Source organism: Herpailurus yagouaroundi, unplaced genomic scaffold (assembly GCF_014898765.1).
Source record: "Herpailurus yagouaroundi ecotype Mexico unplaced genomic scaffold, PumYag 139, whole genome shotgun sequence".
Lineage (NCBI taxonomy): Eukaryota > Metazoa > Chordata > Mammalia > Carnivora > Felidae > Herpailurus > Herpailurus yagouaroundi.
Window position 1 is genome coordinate 79002053 of NW_024412394.1, and position 17042 is coordinate 79019094.

At 34.4% G+C, this 17042-nt stretch overlaps 1 long non-coding RNA gene across 1 annotated transcript in view; it reads left to right on the top strand.

The window, feature by feature from the left end:
* LOC121029207 (uncharacterized) overlaps positions 1-17042 on the top strand; it is a 64515-nt gene that overhangs the window by 46094 nt on the left and 1379 nt on the right. The window contains exons 3-5 of the long non-coding RNA XR_005789644.1: positions 6832-6951; positions 8412-8547; positions 13989-14060. This is a non-coding gene — a long non-coding RNA (uncharacterized LOC121029207). The remainder of the gene's footprint in view (positions 1-6831; positions 6952-8411; positions 8548-13988; positions 14061-17042) is intronic.

Below are 17042 nucleotides of genomic sequence, written 5' to 3' on the forward strand. Positions count from 1 at the left end.
ACACACACACACACACACACACACACACACACACACACACACACACAATGGAGTATTACTCGGCAATCAAAAAGAATGAAATCTTGCCATTTGCAACTACGTGGATGGAACTGAAGGGTATTATCCTAAGTGAAATTAGTCAGAGAAAGACAAAAATCATATGACTTCACTCATATGAAGACTTTAATAGACAAAACAGATGAACATAAGGGAAGGGAAACAAAAATAATATAAAAACAGAGAGGGAGACAAAACAGAACAGACATACATATGGAGAACAAACTGAGGGTTACTGGAGGGGTTGTGGGAGGGGGATGGGCTAAATGGGTAGGGGGCACTAAGGAATCTACTCCTGAAATCACTGTTGCACTATATGCTAACTAATTTGGATATAAATTTAAAAAAATAAAAAATTAAATTAAAAAATAAATAAAATAAAATAAAATTTAGCTCTGTATTTGTTCTGATTTAAAGAGTCCTTTTGGAATGTTTAGTGTTCCTAGGGAAATACTCAGTCTTTAAGAGTTCCCTCACGCTCTTCCCTTCAAATGGCATCTGACTAGGTGAGGGAATGTGCCCCATTCCCACAAAGGTTGGAATGGGCTCTGATTTGCAAGGAGAGACCTTGTACTCCTACCTGGTTTCTGCTGGGTTAAGGCCAGTCGAGTCTGCTGCCTGCATGGGTGACTGTGGTCTGCCTTTTGGTGGTTTTCCTATGGGCCTGCAGTTCCTCCTGGTCTCCTTAGAGACCCATATATCTGCCTGGATGTTTCTATAAGCCCTTATCCCACCCTTGAGCGTGGATCTGCAGAGTGCAAGGCTAGTAGTCAGGAGTGGAACACAACAGAACACTGCCATCCAGTCTCTCTGCCAGCTCGGCATCCCTCTCTCCCCTCAATCCACTAGGGCCTAAAGAAGGGGACCTCTCCTTTATTCCCCTATTGTTTTGTTTTGTTTTGTTTTGTTTTGTTTTGTTGTTTTGTTTGGCCAGGACTTCCTTCTCACATCCCTCCTCAGATTACAGATTCGTGATTCAACCTCAGGACCCAACAAAGGGGAAAAACCCAATAAAGGAGTACCTAATGGAGGTATAAAAAATCTAATGTGTCCATTACAGACATATAAACATTTGAGTATGTCTCCTAGCTAGGCAGAGTCCAGGAATGAGATAGATCACATTCTGCCAGAGCTACTCTCAAAAGACAACTTTTCCACCCTTTTTGGGTTTGGAGGCAAAGGAAAGACATTATTTGGAGTTTTCTTATGCATGCATAAATTTTCAGTTCAGTCAAAGTTAAATAAAATCTAACTGAGCAAACAAACAAGAGGAGAGGCAGATCACCCCACCGCTACTGTCATTCCATTCTGGCACATAGAACATGATCATGTGTGACAGGCACGTGCATGGGAGACATCCCTCCTTTCACTCTCCAGGATAAAATGATTAAACAGTATCAAAATCTTTGCTCCCAAGTTGACTCTGCTGCAGCTTGAAGCTTCCATATGTTCTTTTTATACAAATAAGTTTCACTTGGTAGGTTTTGTCATATATACTTTTTTAATTTTTTTAATGTTTATTTATTTTTTAGAGAGAGAGAGACAGAGTGCAAGCTGGGGAGAGGCAGAGAGAGAGGGAGACACCGAATCTGAAGCAGGCTCCAGTCTCTGAGCTGTCAGCACAGAGCCCGACACAGGGCTCGAAACCACCAACCGTGAGATCATGACCTGAGCCAAAGTCAGACGCTTAACTGACTAAGACACCCATGTGTCCTGTCATATATTTTAAACATAAAATATATACCATCTTCATTAGTTCCATAATTAATAATTAAAAACTAAAACATTTGATTATATGCAGATATCCTTACAGACTCAAATTGAGTTAGAGGAAGGCTCAATATGCCTAAAGCAGTACTACTTTCATGTCCTTAAATTCCATCTCTTCTAATGTCCTTTTTCCTGAACATAAATTCACTGGCCAGACAGTAACTATTATTTCACAGGTAATTTGGTGAGGCTTCTCAGAGTCAAAAAGGAAGGCAAAATATAAATGGAAAGTCAAACTTTTATCATAAAGTCAAATCATACAAATAGAACAAAGATCAGATAAACTATTGGAAACTTTATTTGAAGCAAAGGAAGACTTGCATGGGTGAAAGGCAACGAGCAAAAAGAAATAAAACTTCAGATAGTTATGAGCTTATATCTTAACATAATCTTACCAGGCATAATATTGAGTATTTATCTAATTAAACATCTACAGTACACAATTTGAAAGAAAGCCTTAACCTCTGGAAAATGGAAAATATTTCCTAAGAAATTCTGGTCTGTTGAAAGAAGAAAAGCCATGCTATGCTCATCCCTAACCATAAAAGGCAACTGAAAGGTGACTTCAGGATCCATTATCAACATCTCTAGTCTGTTATTTTGTTTGCTGCGTTTTTGTTTTTCCTTTGGGGAAAGACTTTTAAGTATTTCAAGGAGGTTATTTATTTTCATATATACTGCATAAAATTAAGATAGCTACGTAATGCAAATTAATTACCTTAGTTAGCTAAGGCTGGCTTTACAAATATCATAGACTGAATGGCTTAAACAGCTGAAATGTGTTCTTTTACAGCTCTAGAAGCTGGAAATTCCAAGATCAAAGTCCAGCAGGATTCAATTTCTAGTGAGAATTCTCTCCAGTTTTCAGATGGCTGCCTTCTCACTATGTTCTCACATGGCAGGAGAGAATCAGAGAAAGAGACAGAGAGATGGAGAGAGTAAGAAAAAGAGAATCTCCTTCTTCTAAGGCCACAGCCCTATCAAATTAGGGCCATCCTTATTAACTCATTTAACATTAATTAGCCCCTAAAGAATCTACTTCTAGATAAATCACATTAGGAATTAGGGTTTCCACGTACAAATCTTGATGAAGAGACACAATTTAGTTGCTAACATTAATCAACAAGTTTCTTAGAAATAATCTTTTGGATTCTATAATACTATTTTCTACTGATACTTCTTGATCCTAGTAAAAATTACATAAATAAATTAGTGTCTTGATTGAAAATGATGAAGGCCAGGGGTGCCTGGGTGGCTCAGTCAGTTAAGCGTCTGACTTCAGCCCAGGTCATGATCTCACAGTTTGTGAGTTCAAGCCCCGTGTCAGGCTCTGTGCTGACAGCTCGGAGTCTGGAGCCTGCTTCAGATTCTGTGTCTCCCTCTCTCTCTGCCCCTCCCTAGCTCATGCTCACTCTCTCTGTCAAAAATAAATAAACTTAAAAAAAATCATGAAGCCCAGAATTATGAAGTCTTGTTGACCCCAAGGTTGAGAAGCAAATGTTAGTAATTTTCTAAGCTGGAGGGATTTATTACCAAATGTTTGAGACCATGATCATTATTTAACAGGTCACTGCTAGTATAATTATCAGGTCTTCACCTCTGAAAGTTGAATGTCCAAATATGTGTTTTCTTTACTTCTGCTGTGTGTGTAACCCAAGGTTTAAATATCTACCTTAAAAACTCTGAGTTTATCTTGACATTTTACTTAACAACAGGAGTCAGTTTTCCTCACCATAAAGTCCACTGGGTTTATGGAGGAGCCAGTGATCATCAAAGCCAGAGTCAGGCAATGAACTGGAAGAAAGCATGTTATGAAATTCTTCTGTCAAATCCACTAATAAAACAAGACCAATAAAAATGAATTCATGTTTATTTTTCCCTTATTCTTACTTTGACTTTTACATTCTTTTGATCCTTATATCTATGACTGAACAATATCAGATTTGACTGTAAGACTTATAAACTATTTTCTAAAATATCTGAAACAAAAAGCAGATATCTTCCTCTTGTGGTTTAGTATCTATTTGCTGAGAGAAAAGGATGTCAGAAAGTAATGCACCTAGGCTTTCTGCCTTCTGCATTCCAAGTCCTGAACAAATTTATATAACGAACTGAATTTCCCCATGAAAATAAATTATTTCCTTTGCATATTTGAAGATGCAGATGAAAAAGTTAAAAGCACACTGAAGGATCTCAAATATTTTACCAGTTAACAACACTTTTTTAATTGAGGATCTGACCAGACAGAAGTTAAAATTTAAGCAATATTTATGAAAACACCATTTGCTTTTGTAAATGATGCTATTGTCTATAAAAATGGAAAACAAGTATAAAATGCTTAAATCAAATCCCACAGTTAGCTATCTAAACAGCATTCTTTTATTTTGGTTTTTGTTGATCTTTTTTTCAATTTTTTAATTTTTTAATTTTAATTCCAGTGTAGTTAGCATACAGTTTATATTAGTTTCTGGGGTACAATGTAGTGATTCAACAATTCCATATATTTCTCAGTGCTTATCAAGATGAGTGCACTCTTATGTTTTAATCTATACCATATTTTTATTTATTTGTTTTTAAAGATTTTGTTTTTAACCCCATGTGGGGCTCGAACTCACAATCCCAAGACCAAGAATCACATGTTCCTCTGACTGAGCCAGCCAGGTGCCCCTAACCTATATTTTAAAATCTGAAGATAAAAAGCCAGAATATCAGATTTAGTTTTTTTATTTTCCTGCAGCCACTCATCTTCAGAGGATATACCAAGTGCTGTCAGTGTCAAACAGAAAGAGAACAAAAGGGGTTTAGATAATCAGTTCTCTCTAACTCATGTGGCTGTCTCAGCCATCTGACAAAACATGGCAAATAGGAATAGTAAAAAGGGAAAGGCACAAAAGAGATCAGAAAGTCAAAGCTATCTTCCTGTGAAAAGAATCTAATGTCAACCTGCTGTTTCACCATTGATGGGGTGAGTATTTATTCCTTGAGATCTCTTTAGCTGGTTGTTTGTTTTTTATTATTTTTTTAATGTTTATTCATTTTTGAGAGACAGAGACAGAGACAGAGTACGAGCAGGGGAGGGGCAGAGAGAGAGAGGGACACGGAATCTGAAGCAGGCTCCAGGCTCTGAGTTGTCAGCACAGACCCCGATGCAGGGCTCAAACCCACGAACTGTGAGTTCATGGCCTGAGCCAAAGTCGCTCACTTAACTGACTGAGCCACCCAGGTGGCCCTCTTTAGCTGGTTTTATTTTGTTTCTGGTATCTAAGTAGGTTAAAGATAGTCTCTGTGTATTTAGTGCCCATGTTTATTTCTTAACAGCAGGTTCAGATCATTGAACCAAGACCACCAGCTCCGAACTCAAATCCTTACACATCCATCCAATTGTTTTAAACATAGCCGAAATAAGTGTATTTTTGGCAATACAGAGCCTGGCTGCTTTGCATACTCCACAAAACACTCAACATCTAACAGCCATAGGTTTCATGGCTATGAAACACCCCAAATTATTATTGTCCTTCTGAGTTCTCTGACCCAGAGACTCCCACTCTGCTCACTGTGTTGCCAAGCGACATCACCTAAACACCATCACCTAAACATTAATTTCCCTCTGTGATCCCCCTCTCCCCAAAGAGTTACCTTGTCCTCTTCTCCTTCCAGATTGTGGCCCTGTGCTACTGTCTCTGGAAGGTCTTATGCTGTCCAAGTTTGTTATATATTATTGTTATCTCACGGTTCTGTCTATTCCTTGATCAGCCCCCAAATCCTCAAACTCACCACAGTTTCTTTAACTATGTGATAGATTTACGGCAATTTGAAAAACGAAATTATGGTTGTATCTAGCTTATCAATACAAAGGAAAGGGCAATGTAAAACCCAGGTGGGGCAATATGTAAAGCATAAGTGTACATTTAATGGATCATAACTGAAAAAATTTATCATAGATTGTTTAAAATATATATATAGGTCCAAGTATAATTATAAGCAGTTTAACTTGATAGATCAATTGAAAGCAAATGAAAGAGAAATTAGGTAATATGACAATTATATTTATCTTAGTACACATTTTGGAAAATTGGGGGAAGTGTCTATTTCCCTGTAATAGAATAACAATAAGAAAGCTACAGTTCATGGATTGGAAAAATTTTTCTGTGAAAGTTTAGATAGTAAATAATTTGGGTTTTGCAAGCCACATATGAGCTCTGTCTCCTACTCCTTTTCTGCTTCCTTTATCTCCTTTTCTTCTCCTCCTTTTTCTCTTCTCCCTTTTCTTGCTCCTCTTTTTCCTCCCAGTTCTCCTATTCCTCCTCCTTCTTGTTTTTCTTTTTTAGCAACCCTTTAAAATGTAAAAACCATTCTTAGCTGACTGGCCATACAAAAACAGCAGCAGTTTAGATGAGGCTCATAGCTATCTTTGCCAACCTCTGATATAGATAAACAAAACAAAGCTAGTATCTTTACTATTTTCCAATATACCATAATGTCTACTTATTTTCTATTTTCATGCCTTTGAATTTGCTGTTTCTGTCATCTGGATTGACCGTCTCTCTTTCTTCGCTAATTTGAGCCACATATCCTTTAAGACAAAATTCACATTTCACTTCCTCCAAGAAACTTATCTGACCAACATATGGCAAAACTAATATTTTTGTCATGAATATAATCATAGAAGTCTATGAAAAATCATATAATTTGTTATTTGCATTCACAATTCCAGACACCAATATCAAGTTGCCTCATGTCCAACTTATCAATAGCTTCACTGATCATGTTTCAATATTGTAATTCTTTTAAAATCATGACTACTGTGCTCCTTAAATTTCAAATTAAGTGGATCATATTGTTTTTAAGTGGACCATATTGTTTTCCTATCAAGATTAATTCTACTAAATTAATATATTTGTTCTGACTGGTGGCACTAAAACAAGTATAAAGTAAAGGAAGTTTTGCGTCTGCTTAGGATCAGAAAACCACAAGAGAATGTTGCTATCAAACATTTTTCTTTAGTCCACAGGAGAGATGGGGTTGCAAAGCAAGTAAATGCACTGAATTCCAAAGAGTCACAAAGTCTGAAAAGAAAATATCACCTTTCACAAAGCATATGAGGATGAGGTGATCACCATAAAAGTAAGAATAAATCACATTAAATTTTAACAAATTCTTAAAGTCTGAGGATTGACTGGTATGTAAGTTTGGAAAAACTGAAATCCCTAGAGAGAAGTATATTTTGTACTTTACAAGCTTTTTTCCACGAGCCTATCTCATGAAAATTTCAAGGCAGGGCAAGAAACCGGAGAGAACCGCCCTCAGTAACACAGATATGTGGGTGATCAGTTACTCCAGAGGAACATATATAAAACATCTATGTGCTTTCTCAGTTCCTTCTCTTGTCAAAGGAAAAACCACTAGGTTGCTGATTAAAGACATGAAGTGCCACTGCTCCTAAAATTCAGGTAAAAATCCTGTTTCTGGGGGTGTGGTAGAGGCATAATCCCATCTGCTTCTGGGAAATAAATAGGAATTCCTCCTGTCTCCAAGACATAGACATATCTACTATTCCTGAGGGATGAGGAGAAAGGGAAGAAGCATAATTTTCTGCTCCTAAAAGAGGAGCAGATAAATCTCTTGGACTCAAGATCTTACACTGATACAAAGCAGAGGGCTGCTACTGGTGAAAAAGCAGGAAATACTCTCCTACCCAAGATTCTCAATATATAAAAGGCTGGGTTTGGCTGACATGAGAAAGAAAGCCAGGTCTATGAGAACTTCACCCCCAAAGCCCAGGACCATAGAATTCACCTAAAAATGAATCTAGACCAGGATAATAGAGTACCCTCCTCTCCTAACATGAGCAGCAATCAACAGCAATCTATTTGTAGGAGAGGGGTAAGAACATGCAGAGATCGTCTATAGTACAGACATGAAAGGACTGCTGAAAGCTGAAGGTGGAGGAGGAACATTGAAAGAAACCCCCCAGCACTCCATACTCCACTCCTACCACAAGATAACAACAGCTCACCACTATAGGAATTCAAAGCCTGTGGTGCAATAAAGATTAAAACACCAACAACTAAACCCAAACCCAAGTCAAGTACTGACAAAACTGACTCATCCCTCCATAGTAACAACCTGACAGAAGAAATGTCCTCATTTCTGAGATAAAGTAATTATTACTTCAGTCTTTACTGTTCTTCAGTACACAATGTCTGGCGTTTGGTCAAAAATTACGAGATATGCAAAAAAGCAAAGGAAAAATTTTATTGTCATTGATAAGCCCATCAATAAAATTAGACTCAGAGATATTCCATATGGTGGCACTATCAAACAGCATCGTTTTAAGTACAATTAATATGTTAGCAGATCTTCTAGAAAAAGGTGAACTATATATAAAAACAAATGGGAAATTTCAGTAGTGATACTGAAACTATAAAATAAGAGTCAAAAGAAATGCCATAAATATTACAAGCATAATATCAGATATGGAGAATTTCTTTGACATGTTTATTAACCTACTGGACACAGCTGTAAAACAGTATACCCAATAAAAAATATATACTTTTTAAGATTTAAGATAAAAATTTTTTCAGGAAAAAAAATCATTGCCAGCAGACCTTCACTTCAAGAAATGTTAAAGGAAATTCTTCATTCAGCAGGAACATGAGACCAGATGGAAATTTGAATTTATACAAAGAAATGAAAAGTGCCAGAAAAAATAAAATAAAGGTAAGCATAAAGATTTTTTTCTTATCTGTGATGACTTTAAAAGATAAAAGACTGTTGGGCACTTGTGTGGCTTAGTCAGTTAAGCATCTAACGTGTGCTCAGGTCATGATCTCATGGCTCGTGAGTTCAAGCTCCACATCAGTGAGCTCATGCCACACTTCAGGTGAGTTTGAGTCCTGCTTCAGATGAGCAGGAGTCCCACTTTAGATGAACACGAGCCCTGCTTCCAGTGAGCACCACCTCTCTCTCTCCCTCTCTCTCTTCTTTCTCTGCCTTTTGCTCACTTGCACCCTCTCTCTCAAATATAAATATATAAATAAATAAAAGATACAGGACTGTCCAAACCAAAAATTTTTTTGTTTATTTATTTATTTTGAGAGAGAGAGCAAGAGGGGCAGAGAGAGAGAGAGAGATTTGAGAGAGAGTGCAGACTAGATGCGGGGCTAGATTCCACCACCGTGAGATCATGACCTGAGCTGAAATCAAGAGTCAGACACTTAGCTGACTGAGCCACTCAGGCGCCCCTGTAGGATTTATATTATACATAGAAGCAAAATGTATGCCAAGGGTAACATAAAAGATAAAACAAACGCACAGAAAAAACTCTATCTGAAGGTAAATTATGAAAAATTAAGATGTATATGGCAAACCCTAGACTGAGTATGTTAAAAAAAAAGGTAAAGAAAAAAAAAGACAGAGTTAATAAGCCAATAAAGGGGAAAAAATGAAATCATAAAAAATAATTAGTCCAAAATAGAGCAGTGAAAGAAGGACAAGGGAGACAAAGTGATACAATAGAAAGCAAATAGCAAAATGGTAGATAAATGGCCACCCTATTATTAAACTAATAATTATATTAAATGTAAATAGTCTAAACTCTTCAATTAAAAGGCATGTGTTATCAACTTGGATTAAAAAGAAACAGCCAACTGTATATTATCTACAAGACACCTTTTTGACAAGGTCAAATAAGTTACAAGTAAAAGAAAAGAAAAATATATATTATTCAACACTGATCAAAACAAAGTTGGAATGATTAAAAATCACATCAAAATAAATATCAGAATAAGTAAAAATTAGGGAAAAGAACATTACATAGTGGTACAGAAGTCAATTCATCAAGAAGACATATTAATCTAAATGTACATATCCCTAAGACACAGCCCTAAAATATACAAATCAAAACTGATAAAGTTAGGGGCGCCTGGGTGGCGCAGTCGGTTGAGCGTCCAACTTCAGCCAGGTCACGATCTCATGGTCCGTGAGTTCGAGCCCCGCGTCAGGCTCTGGGCTGATGGCTCAGAGCCTGGAGCCTGTTTCCGATTCTGTGTTTCCCTCTCTCTCTGCCCCTCCCCCGTTCATGCTCTGTCTCTCTCTGTCCGAAAAATAAATAAATGTTGAAAAAAAAAAATTAAAAAAAAAAAACAAAAAAAAACCTGATAAAGTTAAAAAGGGAAATAGACAAATTTATTGTTAGACTTCACTTCTATCTGAATCACTGTTAGTACAAGTGAGAATATCAGTAAAGATATAGACAATTGGGACAGTACTATAAACCAACTTAACCTAATTGACATTTATACAATACTTCATCTAAAAATGGGAGAATAAATACTTTTTTCATATGTTCATGGAAGCTCCACAAAGATATACTGGGACGTAAAACAAACATGAACAATTTAAAAAGTTTAAATCATACAGAATATGTTTTATAATTACAATGGAACTAACCTAGAAATCACTATGAGAAAAATGCCTGGAAACTCCTCAAATGTTTGTAACTGAAGCAACATTTCTAAGTAACCTTTGGCCAATGAAGAAAACATAAAGGAAATTATAAAATGTTTTGCGTTGAGAAAAAAAAACAAAACACAACACATCAATATTTGTGGAATAAAGCTAAAGCAATACCTAAAACATAGTTTCTAGCATTAAATGCTTAAATTTAAAAAGAACAAAGGTCCCAAATCCATATTTTAAACTTCGATCTGAAGAAACTAAATTAGAAGACCAAATTACCACCAAAACAAGAAAAAGGAAACAATAAAACACACAATACCATAGACAGATGATAGACAGATGATAGATAGATATGTATATATATGTACACATATATATATATGGTTTAAATTCTTTATTCTCAAATACAGATTTTCTTTAAAATTATCATCAAGGGGCACCTGGATTGCTCAGACAGTTGAGTGTCCCGCTCTTGATTTTGGCTCAGGTCATAATGTACCAATCATGGGATCCACCCCCGTGTTAAGCTCCTCGCTGAGCATGGGGCCTGCTTAGGATTCTCTCTCTTCCTCTCTCTCTGCCCCTCCCCCACTAGCGTACACAAACTCTCTTTCTCTCTCTGTCTCTCCCTCTCAAATAAAATAAAATAACATAATCATCAAAACATTTAAAGGCAAAATAGAATTGACAGAGGGCGCCTGAAGGCTCAGTTGGTTAAGCATCTATCTAACTTTGGCTCTGGTCATCATCTTGCATTTCACGAGTTCAAGCCCCACCCTGACATCTGTGGTGATAGCTCAGAGCCTGGAGCCTGCTTCAGACTGTGTCTCCCACTATCTCAAAAATAAATAAACTTTAAAAAATATAGAGTTGAGAGGTTTTTTATAATGAAAGTCAATGTCAAAAAGTTGGACTTTTTAATACGACTCATCTTTATGGGGATGGAAATTTATTTTAAATATTCCTAGCCAACTAAATATACAAAGTTAAAGTTGTTTACTTTCTCCTGTAAAATAAACCTTCATAAAGCTTTCACAATGTTTCCACTAATCCATTTTTTGTCACACATAGATTCCTTTTAGATCTGGATTCTTCCCCAAAGAGAAACAAAAAAGCTGTCCAATTTTAAACAAGTAATTTAATAAATTCTAAAATTTATGAAGTCCATTTGGCTCTAAGCAACAATATCTAATTTGAATTCCAAATCACAATTTATAGAGTTATTTTTAGCTTCTAAAATTACTTGCCATTAAAATACGCCAACTGGGGTGCCTGGGTGGCGCAGTCGGTTGAGCGTCCGACTTCAACCAGGTCACGATCTCGCGGTCCGTGAGTTCGAGCCCCGCGTCGGGCTCTGGGCTGATGGCTCGGAGCCTGGAGCCTGTTTCCGATTCTGTGTCTCCCTCTCTCTCTGCCCCTCCCCCGTTCATGCTCTGTCTCTCTCTGTCCCAAAAATAAATAAACGTTGAAAAAAAAATTTTTTTTTAATAAAAAATAAAATAAAAAAATAAAATATGCCAACTATATATAGACTTTGTTCTGGTTTATAAAAAACAAAAGCTATATTAATAAATATAACCTAAGATTTGACACATTTTATTACCAGAAAATAATCTAATCTTAGCTAAAAATCATTTAATCTTGGTTTAAATATTTTGGCACTTAAGAATGAAATATTTTCACTTGATACTGATTAACATAATTTTTTCTGGCAATATAAATCTATTTTTTGACATTTTAATTAATTTCTAGAACCTTTCTATTACTCAAAGTAATAGATTACTATAAGTGGTTAAAAATTATTATAGTCTTTATTAATGACAGGTGTTTTAGACCATACAAAATTGTTTGTTTCAGTTTGCCCTTCTTATGGAATTAAGTAATATATTCCCCATTCTGAGATTCTTATTACTTGAAACACTAATAAATACAGTTGTAAAAGTCCCCAGACTGTATCATTCTCAATGTAGTGAGCATCTGTGATATAAACATATATAGTCTACTTTTTATAATTAATAACTAATAGGTTATTATCACCAGCCACCATTTGTTAAGCTGCTTGTAAACAAGATGATTTATCATCAGATTCTCTAGCTGTGAAAGCTTTTTAAATAGTAAGCTTCAGGAGGTGGAAAGAGAAACCTACACAATACATTAATCCAACCTTTCTAAAGGGCACAGCGTGCACCGAAAATCAGAAGTAGATCGTTCATTTTAAGTCTTCTGCAAGAAGCAGCAAAGAGAAAAGCATAATGATTAAATTAAGAAAAGACCAAAAAGGAACGTGTAAGTCAGAGAAGAATTTGAATTTAAAAATGTATTCATAAATAATACTAAATTTGAAATGATTAAGATTTTTGCTCTAATTATTAATTCAATCTGAATCCACCTCCAAAATGCCAGTTACCTCTATTTCCAAGAATGACAGCATTGTTTTTCTTACTCATAACCTCAATTCTTGCTAAAGCTATGTGCTGATCAACTTTTCCATTCTTGACCTTTCATTTTCATCTAGCCTGTCAATATAAGAAAAATTCAACAACTATATACTGAATATTGAACATATTTTCAGCATTATACAGTTTTAAAATGGTATAAGACCATTTAAAGCTATGGATCCAGAACACTTTGATCATTTTTACCCTTCCTCAGTTCAGATAAGCTTTATAGCCATTTGTTTTTGAAAGGTGTTTAATGTTATCAAAAACAAAAACCATAGGAACTCCAAAGCCTGGTAAACCACAGAAACATTTTGTATTATCTCTTATTCTTTCCTGTGTATGAGACACCATACTAAGGTTCTTTTGATGGAAATATTATATTGTATTTACTCCAAAATAATATGAGAACAGGTAATATCTCTCTTTTTTATGGCATAGATTTATTACAACCTTTTATGTATTCAACAAATATTAAATATCTACTGATAATTTCATAATTACTAATGTAATCATTTTTACATAATTTCTAACATGTTAACTCATCTTCTGGCCTGAAATGTTTTCTTCCAATTTCTACAGTTAATTTAGAAGTTATCAGTCAGTCTCAGTTTTTTGTTTTATTGCTGTTTTGTAAATCTTACTTAGCCCATTGTCAAAAACAGTGTAACTCTAACCTAACATAAAAAATAAACCTGAGTGGGTTTGCAGGACAGGAAGCCTAACCAGAACAGATGAAATTAAAAGGAAAAGGACTAGGAATTCATTAGGTGGTGAAAGTTAAAGGATAGGAGTACCAAGAGGTAAGTGGTCAATAAAGATAAATGCAAGAGAGAAACCAAAAAGAATAAAGTAACAAAGGACGACACTAGGTCTAAAAACTACATTACAGGTAGTAGTCATGAGAAAAATTTCAGAAGAGAAGCCTACTTGAAAAGAAGGTCATGTAATTGATCAGTGGAGTTAAGTCATAGGTATATTTATCACACATAATGATTCACTATTACAGCCTAATCATTATCCAGTTGTTCCTTTGAATATAGCATATTCTTATTTTTCTTTCTAAAAGTAGCTTAATTAAAATATAATATATATTTTTACTTTTAGATTCATATATTTGGAATTAAGATCATTTAAACAAAGTTATATGTATCCTACTCTAAGTGTGACTTCTATATTCATTCACGTGACTGGAACTACAACAGCATCTGAAAGTCATTTCTTACTGCATAGTTAATATCAATAATCATTTTGTTGTTTTAGGTAAAGGTTTTCTGCTACAAATCATATTTCCTGATATAGAGTGAAAAGGCAAAGGAATCTCCTGATAGAAGAGTAAGACAATGATACATTTTGTGGAACTGAATTTACTGAGTCATATGATCTCTTGATTTGTGTGTTGACATGCTCAAGATGTTTTTAAGTGTTATATATATTCTAGCAATGTACTTTATTCATTTATCCAACAAATATTTAATGTCTACTTTAAAAATTAAAAAACATTAAAAACTTCACTGTTTTATAGGTAAAATAATCTCAAAATATAACAAGTAATTTTTAAAATGTACATGAATTGAGGAAGTGTCCAGAATCAAAGGTTCATCTACCTTTAAAATTTGGCTAAATAATAAGCCATGATCTAGTACAATGTCATATTTAAAAATCTAGGATTAGATTACCCAAGAATTAATCAATTAGTTTAATAAATGAACAACCAGAAAGGTAGAAACAATAAAGAAAAGATAAGTTGGTATCTATTGGGCTCCTTTACATAGATTTCCTCACCTAACACTCACCTAACCCTTTTCCCAGAAAAAAGTACTGTCTCCATTTTTACAGAGAAGAAAACAAAGAAAATAAGTTACTTGACCAAAGTTTCACAACTAAGATTTTTTCAAAATTTTTCCAAAATTGATAAGGAAACTATGCTTTCTACTTGATAGTTTTAAATAAACACAATTCATTAAATATAAAAGCTAAATCCATATCTTGTAATAAGTACAAAGGCTAAAAGCTGCATCTATTATGGATGATTCTACTGATTAAGGAACAGAATTGAAAATTGAATAAGAAAGGTCAATGGTAACCAACCTTTATTAAAGATCTGGTAACTTTGACATTATCTCATTAATCTTCACAAAAACTTTTTTTATTAGGAAATAAATGTTTATTTGCTTAATACAAAGGGAGACATCACATTCTGATATCCATAATCTGAATTTCAGCCAAAGAGGTATCTTTGGAATACTTTAATTACTTGCCGAATTTTTTTTAAAAGAGCAGAGTCTTGAAAATAGAAAATATATACCCACCTTCTGTGAGAAATCAGAATATCTAACAACACCGAGCATGGAAACAAGTAATGTCCAATGTGGATGAGGCACAGCCACTCTAGCTTGCCAAATTCCTATCCTGCCAACTTCACTGATGTCAGCATCCCCAGGCCACTGTAGGCATGGCCTCTAGATTTGTGATCTGGCTTTGAGTAAATTGTGCAAGATTATATTTCCAATAAGGCACAAGGTTTAAAATCAAAACCATGTCTATTTGTCTCCAAAGACTATGCTCTCATTTGCAGCTCCTGGTAAAGTCTTTTTGTGTATAGAGAATGTACACTGAAAATTTTCATAAATGATTCTGATTTTCTCCTGCCTTTTAAAAATCACCGCCACCAGCAGCATTTTTCTGAATACCAAAGTTTTATCTCAACCATTTTTATTTAGCTCAATTCTTCACTTTTCCCAACTATTGTATATAGACTCAAGTCAAAATAAAATTGGGGAATCGTAAGTTAATATCAATATTGTTCTACCTCATTTAGAAATGCCTTGTAATTCTGAAATGCACAAGTAACACTGCAGAGCTATATTTAATTTCACTGAAGGCTGTAAATAATACACTTTATGTATCAATATAATGAACCAAAACTTTATAGTGTTTAAACTTTTTATTAAAACTAACTAGCTAAGTATTCTGTGTTGTCCCCAAACATCTTTATGATTTAAGAGAACTTCCAAAGGTACCCACATTTAATATCTAAATATTGCTGATGTAATGGAGAAATAATTATATATATATTCAACATTGAGGATTAAGAATGTAAGTGCAAAGAGCATGATATTCAGACAGTCGTGGGCATAGAGATAAACTCTTCAGATTAAACAAGGGAACTTTCTCAAGATGGGCAACTTTAACAAGCTTATTCCATAACCTGGAAACCTCTACATTATTATTGAGGTACTTTGAAAGAGTTGGTAACAATCTGAGCCATACCATTTTTTTCAATATATCTGCAAAGTTTATTTGGCTACTATTTAAATACAGATGATCTGAGAAAACTAATGAATTACTTTGGTTGGTATTAAGTCTTTAATACCTTCTATGAGTATACTACTATTAAAACTAGTCCCAGGTGGCTGGCTTTACATTTCTTCGTTTTTATGCTGGAAAATTTATGTCTTCTTGCCTTAAATAAATTAAAACCATCTTACCATTGGAAAAGTTACTAGTTTGAAAAACAAATAAAATATCATTAAATAACGTTTTCATGAGGAATAATCATAAAATATTACTGGTGACCTCATAAAGAGGCAAGTTTCCCCAAGTTGAAATATAATTGCAGGAACTAAGTAGTAACATTGACCTCTCAAATCTGCTTTAGAAAATCAAAAATATAGGTTCAAAAAAAAAAAATCTCCACAGTAAAATTAGGTTAATGAATTTTAAATTATTTTAGAAAGCCACATAACCCTAGAATATTTTAATATGCTCCACTATAAAATTATACTTGAAATGCTTTTCATTTACATACATTTTCAACAACAATGGATCATTAGTCTCATCTAACAAAGTTAAAGTGTATATGAATTTTTTATTTAATAATATTTTGAGCAAAATCATAATATCAATTAAATTTGGATAGAACTTTTTAATCTTTCATAATGCTCTATACTTCCAAGATGATGAGTATCTTGATAAAGTAGAAACCTTTTTTAAATTTCTTGCCCTTTTATTTCCTGTAGGTAGCATCTTCCTTAATAGAGTCGACCTATAGAAACCAGAAATTATATAAAAACAATGACTTAATAACATAACCAACGTATTTTCTTATGTAACTTTATGTAACTTTTATAAACAACCAATCAGTGTTCTGAAAGGTAGACTAAAAGTTCATTTGTTTAAAATCTTTATTTTTAGATGATACTTTAAATTTTTTTCTACCTATCCCATTGGAAACATTTGTATAGTTTAATAGCTGGAATTACATGTTTTCTGACTTTGTTTCACCCCAATATTGTGAATAAAATAGATTAAAAC